The sequence below is a fragment of the Cupressus sempervirens genome, chromosome 2 (genome assembly GCF_028749045.1).
Source record: "Cupressus sempervirens isolate cs-2001-9-10 chromosome 2, ASM2874904v1, whole genome shotgun sequence".
NCBI lineage: Eukaryota > Viridiplantae > Streptophyta > Pinopsida > Cupressales > Cupressaceae > Cupressus > Cupressus sempervirens.
Window position 1 is genome coordinate 124,151,217 of NC_143119.1, and position 7,737 is coordinate 124,158,953.

Consider the following 7,737-nt stretch of genomic DNA (forward strand, 5'->3'; position numbering starts at 1 on the left):
TGAATGAAATTATTATTAAATTGAATTATCAAAAAATTATTTAACAATAAAAAGTTGTAATTAATATATCAAATAATAAAATTATTATTAAATTGAATTACCTTTGATAAAATATTTTTTATTACTCTAAAACTTGATATGTTAAATGATATAAATACTATTAAAAAAAATATTTTTAAAAAATATTTATTTTCAAAATTAAAAAAACACAATCATCAAAGTAAATTTAAAATTGTACTTATTGTATTTGATGTAAGCAATATATTATTGATTTCACTCCCTCTAAATCTAATTAATTTTCACCAATCAGGAGAAATTATTTTTAAGTAAATAAAATATTTCTCAACTTTTTAAATTTATAAAAATATATGATTGGCTAAATTATTTTGTTGTTGTTGAAGCACTTTTTCCAAGGTTTCTCCATATTCCAAAATTTTTAGCTAATTTATAGATTATATTATTTCAACATATTTTATCATATGGATAATTATATTTTTAGTTTATTTTGTAACCACATTACATGCATTATATGAAAAAGGTTGGAAAAATAAATATAAGTTGCAAAAAATAATAACAAATATACACTTTATAGATATTTTGATTAAGTGACAAACTATATTTTTTATTTTTAAACCAAAATTAATTTTTTTTTTAATATTTTTTTCCGAATTGACTTTTCATGGCTATTCTATACTTATTAAGCATCATAATACCATTGATAGAATATATTATCATTTAACAACATTTTTAAAAATTTACAAAATAAAGTTCAACATCTTATAAGTAAATATATAAACATAAAGTTCAAATTTTTAAAAAAATTATTAATTACTAATTCTCTTACTTTCTACAATAATTTTCTAAATATATAGCGAAATAAATTAAATTTAGTAAAAATATATAACAAAATAACAACTTATATTACATAAATTCAACACAAATACAATTAACTATAGACACAAATACCACACCACTATGACACTTGTTCAATATATGCATTTAAAAGATTAAAAAATACAATGTTTATAAATTTTAAACATAAAATATTACTTACTAAATTTAAAAATGAAAACTACATGCATACACACTAATATTTAAAAAGTAATATAATTTTAATCTTCACTATAAAGATATTTTATACTAGAATTAAAATAAAATTACTTTTCCTATTTATATTTTTAGTAAACTAATCATTTTTTCTAAAGAAATATATTTAAAAATTTCAATTAGCATATAAGGTTGTGATTATTTAAATCAAGTTAGATTAAAATTACTTTTATTAACATAATAAAGTAGTAATTGATCTTTTGAATTCAAATTTAATTAAAAATTCATTCATAATGCTAATCATTGATTAATGTTTAGTGTATTTATGTATAAATTTGTAACAATGACTTTATTTCAAATATGTAAATTTAATAAAGTAAATTATTTTTGTTTAATGTTAAGTATTGTAGTAATAAAAAAATTGTTAAGCAAGTGAGCTACTTATGTGGGAGGTCTGGGTTCGAGTCTATTCAAATTTAATAAATAATAATAATAATTAATCATAACACATTATAATAATTAATCTTGATTTTGGGTTCTTATTGTTAAAAAAATTCATTAAAGTAAATTATTTTAATAGCTTTCAAGTTTTATTCTATTTTAAAAAATAGTAAAAATATGCAAAAAGAGGGGTAAAAATTTATTAAGACAGAAAGGAAGACAACAAGGAGAGCTCAACAAGGAGCTCGATCCTGAGCAACAAGATCATCAAATTCTTGCACCATCTCAAAGGACAGTTGCCCCCTATCCCTAATATTCCAACCCAGATCATGACTAGAAGCCCATTTGGCTAAACAATCAGCAGTTCTATTCCATTCACGAGGAATATACATGAACCTAATGAACTGAAAAGAGGAAGAGAAGAAAAGAATATGCTTAACAACAGTGGCCAGCTGCCAACTAACATCCTCAAGCTCTTGTGAAGAAAGCATGTTCACCACCACCTGGGAATCAGACTCACAAATAATCTTACTCCATCCCCGCGAGCAACACTGTTCCACAACATATAAAATAGCCTGAGCTTCCATGAGATTGTTAGTATAATCACCCTTATGAACTGAGAAGAAAAATTTAACATCCCCAGAACTACAACGAGCCACTCCGCCAATACCAGCTGGACCAGAATTCCCACAGGAAGAACCATCAGTGTTAATTTTCAGAACTCCACAGGGAGGAGGAGTCCAGTGCCCATCCCGGTTAACCCAACCCTTCCTCTAATGGTGAAGCTGCCTGGACATAGAAGGAAACCTATGAGCTGCAACCCCATCTTGTAGATGAAAATTGAGGCGATTACAGATAGCAAGATCAACCAGATCCATACCCCCATCAAGCTCACACTTCACAAGAATAGTTTCCTGAAGAGAATGTGATATTTTCCACTAAAGATGCAAAACACCAAGCCGAACATCTTGGAATATGCGACGATTCCTCTCCAACCAGATATGCTAAAGCATGAAAGATGGGCCAGCAATCCAAGCAGCATGGAGAGAAGAAGACTTGGAGGGAGCACTACCCAAGCGGGCCCAGAACTCAGGCAAAGAGGAAGCATGCCGAAAAGAGCAACCCCAAGCGCTCCACCAAAGGTTCCATATCTGAGTAGAATAGGAGCAATGGAAGAACAGATGGGAGACAGACTCCTCTCCATTACCACACAAAACACAATAAGAGGGGCCCTGAAATCCACGTTCACAAAGATTATCCCAGGTAAGACAATGGTTGTGAGCCACTAGCCACATGAAAAAATTGCACTTGGACCAAGAAACTTTATTCCAAACTTGCTTCCACCAAGGGACCTCAGCATCCCCAAATAATTGTCTAGTTATCTCCTAATACCCAGCAGAGACATGATATTTACCAGACAAGGTACTGCCCCAAGCCAAAACATCTGGACCAAGCAAAGAAGAACACTCTCTAGAGGCCAGAATTTGAGAAAGCTCCTGACGATCCATGTCTGTACCTCCAGGAGGCCAATCAGAGGAATGCTTCCATCTGTAACCAACAACAGGTCCCAATTGATAAGGAGTCTTGTAATGAGCCACTTTATCCCATCTAGCGGCAAGAAAAGAGTCACAAAGAGGCTGAAGATGAGGGTATATGGATAAAATGGAAGGGAATCCATCCCAAGTATCAGACCAAAACAAAGCCTGAGAACCTCCTTTACATATCCAAAATAGACCCCTCTTCACCAACAATGCACCTGTCTTCAAAGTATGCCAAACCATTGAGCCACGACCTTCAAGAGGAAGTGCAGAAATAGAGCAAGGATCAACACCATGAAAATATTTATGAGTGATAATACGAGCCCAAAGTTGATATTGTCCAGAGCACCATTGCCAATAAAGTTTAGCAGCTAAAGCTTGACTACTCAATAGAGCAGATCGAAGACCAAGACCACCCTCTTTTTTAGGCCTACAAACAGTTGCCCAATTAAACAGGCTCCATTTAGTACTACGCAAATTACCACTCCAAAGGAATTGTTGAGAAAGAGCATCAAACTCCTTGAGAAAGTACATAGGTGTAGCATGAACCATGCTTCTATAAGTAGGAAGAGCTTGGATAATAGCTTGAAGAAGAGTAACTCGGGCAGCAGTAGAAAGCCATCTATGAGTCCAATGATTTACCTTATCCTGAAGCTTGGTAATCAAATTTTGCGACAAGAGACGTGGTTGCCTGGAAACAGCAATAGGAATGCCAAGATAAGTCAAAGGAAGTGAACCTATCTGAAACCGTAGGATACCAACAATCCTGTGCTGAATAGAATCAGGAGTGTTAAAAAAGTAAATGAAAGATTTGTGCTCATTAACTTTCTGGCTTGAAGCTGCCAAATAAACGTCCAAAGCATGTCGAAAGGCTTTAGCTTCCTTGATCCTAGCAAGACCGGCAAGAGCAGAATCATCAACAAATTGAAGATGGGAAAGAGAAGGTAAGCCATTACCCCACCGCCAACCTTGAATAGAATTCTGGGACACCTGATGCTTAATGAATCTACCCAAGCCTTCAGCCATGATGATGAATAGATATGGGGACAGAGGGTCACCCTGGCCGAGGCCTCTAGAAGCACCAAATAGTTGTGAAGGTTGACCATTAATAATAACAGAAAAAGAGGCAGAAGTAACACAACTCATAATCCAACTCACCCAGTCAGAGCTATATCCAAAAGAAAGAAGAATACTCCTTAGGAAGCTCCATTTAACTCTATCGTAGGCCTTAGCCATATCCAGCTTAACAAAGATGGCTCTCTCCCTTGAAGTAGCCATAGAGTGAATAGCCTCAGTAGCAATAACCACCCCATCCAAAATTTGTCTGCCAGCAACAAAACCACCTTGTTCTTCTGAGATAATAATGGGAAGCCACCTTTTCAGTCTCTCAGCAATCAGCTTAGTAATAACTTTGTAAACCACATTACATAAGGCAATTGGTCTAAAAAACTCCAATTGATTAGCACCCTCTCTCTTAGGAATAAGAGTCAAGAATGTAGAGTTCAAAGCTTGAAGCATCTACTTGCTAGCATAGGATTCTTTAACCACCTCCAACAAATCATGATTAATGATGTCCCAAAATTCCTGAAAGAAGTCAACTGGAAAGCCATCAAGACCAGGAGCCTTCCCCTTAGGCATGCCAAAGACCACCTCCTCTAGCTCTTCCAAAGAGATAGGACGCATGAGATAATCATTCATTTCCTGAGTGATAAGGGAAGGAATACAGGACAAAATAATATTTTCTTCATTATCAGCAGGAGGAGAGTCCTCAGAGAAGAGGGTAGAGAAGTACGAAATAGCCTCCTGGAACAAAGCTGGCAAGGAATTCAGTTGGATACCTTGAGAATTAACCAAAGAAGAGATAGTGCTCTGATTCTAGCGAGATTGCACTGTTTTATGGAAAAAGGCAGTATTTCGATCACCTTCCTGGAGCCAATCAACTCGAGCCTTTTGCTTCCAAAAAATTTCCTCTCGAAGTTCCCATTCTTCTAGAGCTCTAGAAGCAAGGGATTCAGCCTGGCCAAGATCCTTTGAGAAACCTCGATCTCTAATCTCCCTTGTGATGACATCAAGATTTTCTTGAGCAAGCCTCTTCATAAAGTGAAGATTTCCAAAGCATTCCCTATTCCATATCTTGAGCTGCCTTTTAACATATTGAATCCTTTTAGAAAATGAGAACATTTCAGTACCATATACAGGAGCACCATCTTTCCACCAACAAAAAACAAAATCATAAAGAGAGGAGTCACGAAGCCACATCAACTGGAACTTAAAAGGAGGATGCTTCGGAACATAAGCCCCTATAGTGGAAAATTTGATTGGCCAATGATCTGAACCCCTCCAGTCAAGGATTTCTGAAGAGATAGTAAGGGTGCCACTAAGCCAGAAGCAAGAAACAAGAAATCTATCCAGGCGTTCTGAGATAGCAGCAACACCAGTCCTGCGATTATTCGAGGTATAGAGGCCATTAGAAGGCTTAACATCAGAGAGATGCAAAAGAGATATGTGTTGCCGAAGAAGAGCAGAAGAAGGCCCCAATCTAGCCAAACCACCATGCTTCTCTTCCAGACTTAAAACTGAATTGAAGTCCCCTGCTAACACCCAAGGATGATAAGGATGACAATTTCTAACATATTGAATATGTTCCCAAAGTTCCTCCTTTCCCACAAGATCAATAGGTGCATACACATTAGTAACCATGATTACCTCCCCTGAGTCTAGAGTAGAAGCTACCATAGAGAGAGCTGAGCGAGAAGACATCCAGCCAAGAGGAGAAATTTTTTGAGGATCCCAAAATATAGCTAAACCACTAGCACTTCCTATTGCCCCAACACACTGGCATTGGCCACGAGACCAAATACTAGAGGCATGTTGGACCATAGACTCCATAAAGAGCTTAGTCTCTTGGATACAAAAAACATCAGGACTATGATCAACCACCAAGTTATGAATAGCCTTTTGTCTAGGGATGCTATTCAACCCCCTTACATTCCATGAGAGAATAATCATCATTGGGTAGAATTGGGAAATGAGAATCCAAAGGTTTCACTGAACCAGACTCAATCAATATATCTCCTGTGAGTTTAATCTTCTCTTGGTCTGTTTTGCGCCCACTCCTTATAGGGGGAGTAGAAGAAGCCCGCTTAAAGGGTCGAGGCAGCAACCCCAAGGGGAGAGGAGATCCCTTGCCCTTACCTGATGGTAGCACATCCTTAACCAAGTCAGCCAAAACAACATCATCATCTTCCAACACTGCAGGAGTCACTAGAGCCACTGTCACAGGAGCTACAGGAACCTTACAGTTCTGATATACTACAACTTGAGATGCCCCACAAGCATCATTAGGAACAGATCTCTCATCTGGGCAAACTGGATTAGAAGAGATAGGAGGAGGAATACCCTCCTCTAGAACCATACTATCTAGCACCTCAAAGCGGTTAAAACCTGAATCAGATAATCTTTCTTTCAAAGGCCTCTTTTGACCACGTCGCTTAGCTCGAGGGCAAACAGGGGTAAATCCATCCTTATCCTGCATTTGAGCCTTACCCTTACCTGTAGCATCTTGTGGATTCATCCCCTTGGTAGTATTAACCATTTGAGATTGTCCTTTCCCTATAGTATCTGCCAAACCACCAGCATTGCCAGCTGTAGAACGATCCACTCCTTTGAAACTCGAGTTATGGAGGCACTGCCGCAGTAAATGACCATACTCATGACAAATCCGGCAACGGAAAGGGAGGGATTCATAATCTAATTGCTGCACCCAAGAAGAATCCCCCAGACAAATTTCCAAAGAATCTGGTAATGGGTTATTCAAATTAATTTCAAAAAAAATTCTAGCATAAGAAATAACCTTTTTATCAAGGGATTGATGTGCGATCGCAGCTGGCTTCCCCAACAAAGCAGCAATTTGTCGAAGGATTTCTTCACGCCAAAATTCCAAGGGAAGACGAGGCAAGTGAACCCAAATTGGCACTGTTGAAGGGAGATCCTCAGCAAAATTAAAACCTGAATGTCAAGGTTTGACAAATAACCCCACATGGTTGTAGAAATAAGGGCCTCCTTCAAAAAAATGATCACGATCAGACATGCAAGAGAATACAACAAAAAAATAACTATTCCTTGCCAACATAATCTCCATATCGCCTTCCACCTGCCAAGAGCGGCGGATCCATGCCTCAAGAGTGGATAGGGAAATTCGGATTCCAAGAAATTTGCATATCAAAGCATGCTTGGTCCAATAATCAATGTCCTCCATTACAGCCGTTGGAGGAATAACCAGAACAGGGTGATCATGGCTACGCGAAAAACAACCATTAACTTTTTTCAGCTTGGAGCTCTCCCCTGAATAAAACGATTCAGATTGCATTGCATGCATAGTTGGAGAAGAACCATCTGTTCTCACCAACAGAGAAGAAATCCTAGGCCCTGCCATGCAAACAATAAAACCCCAATCCAAAATTGACTGTAGAAGATCTCCAAAAACACCGACGCAAATTATGTCCAGTAGCTAACAATCCAAACAGAACAGAAACATAGTAAAGATCAAACACCAAGAACAGGCTAGGGGAAAAACCCTAGCCCAACTGGCAGCCAACCAAAAGGTTTGTGGTAAACCTAGTGTGACTCGAACTGGAGTTGATGCGTAGCACCGGGATCATTAGCCTAACACTACGCCTCACGACTAGCCTTCACACCAACTCGGCTACTC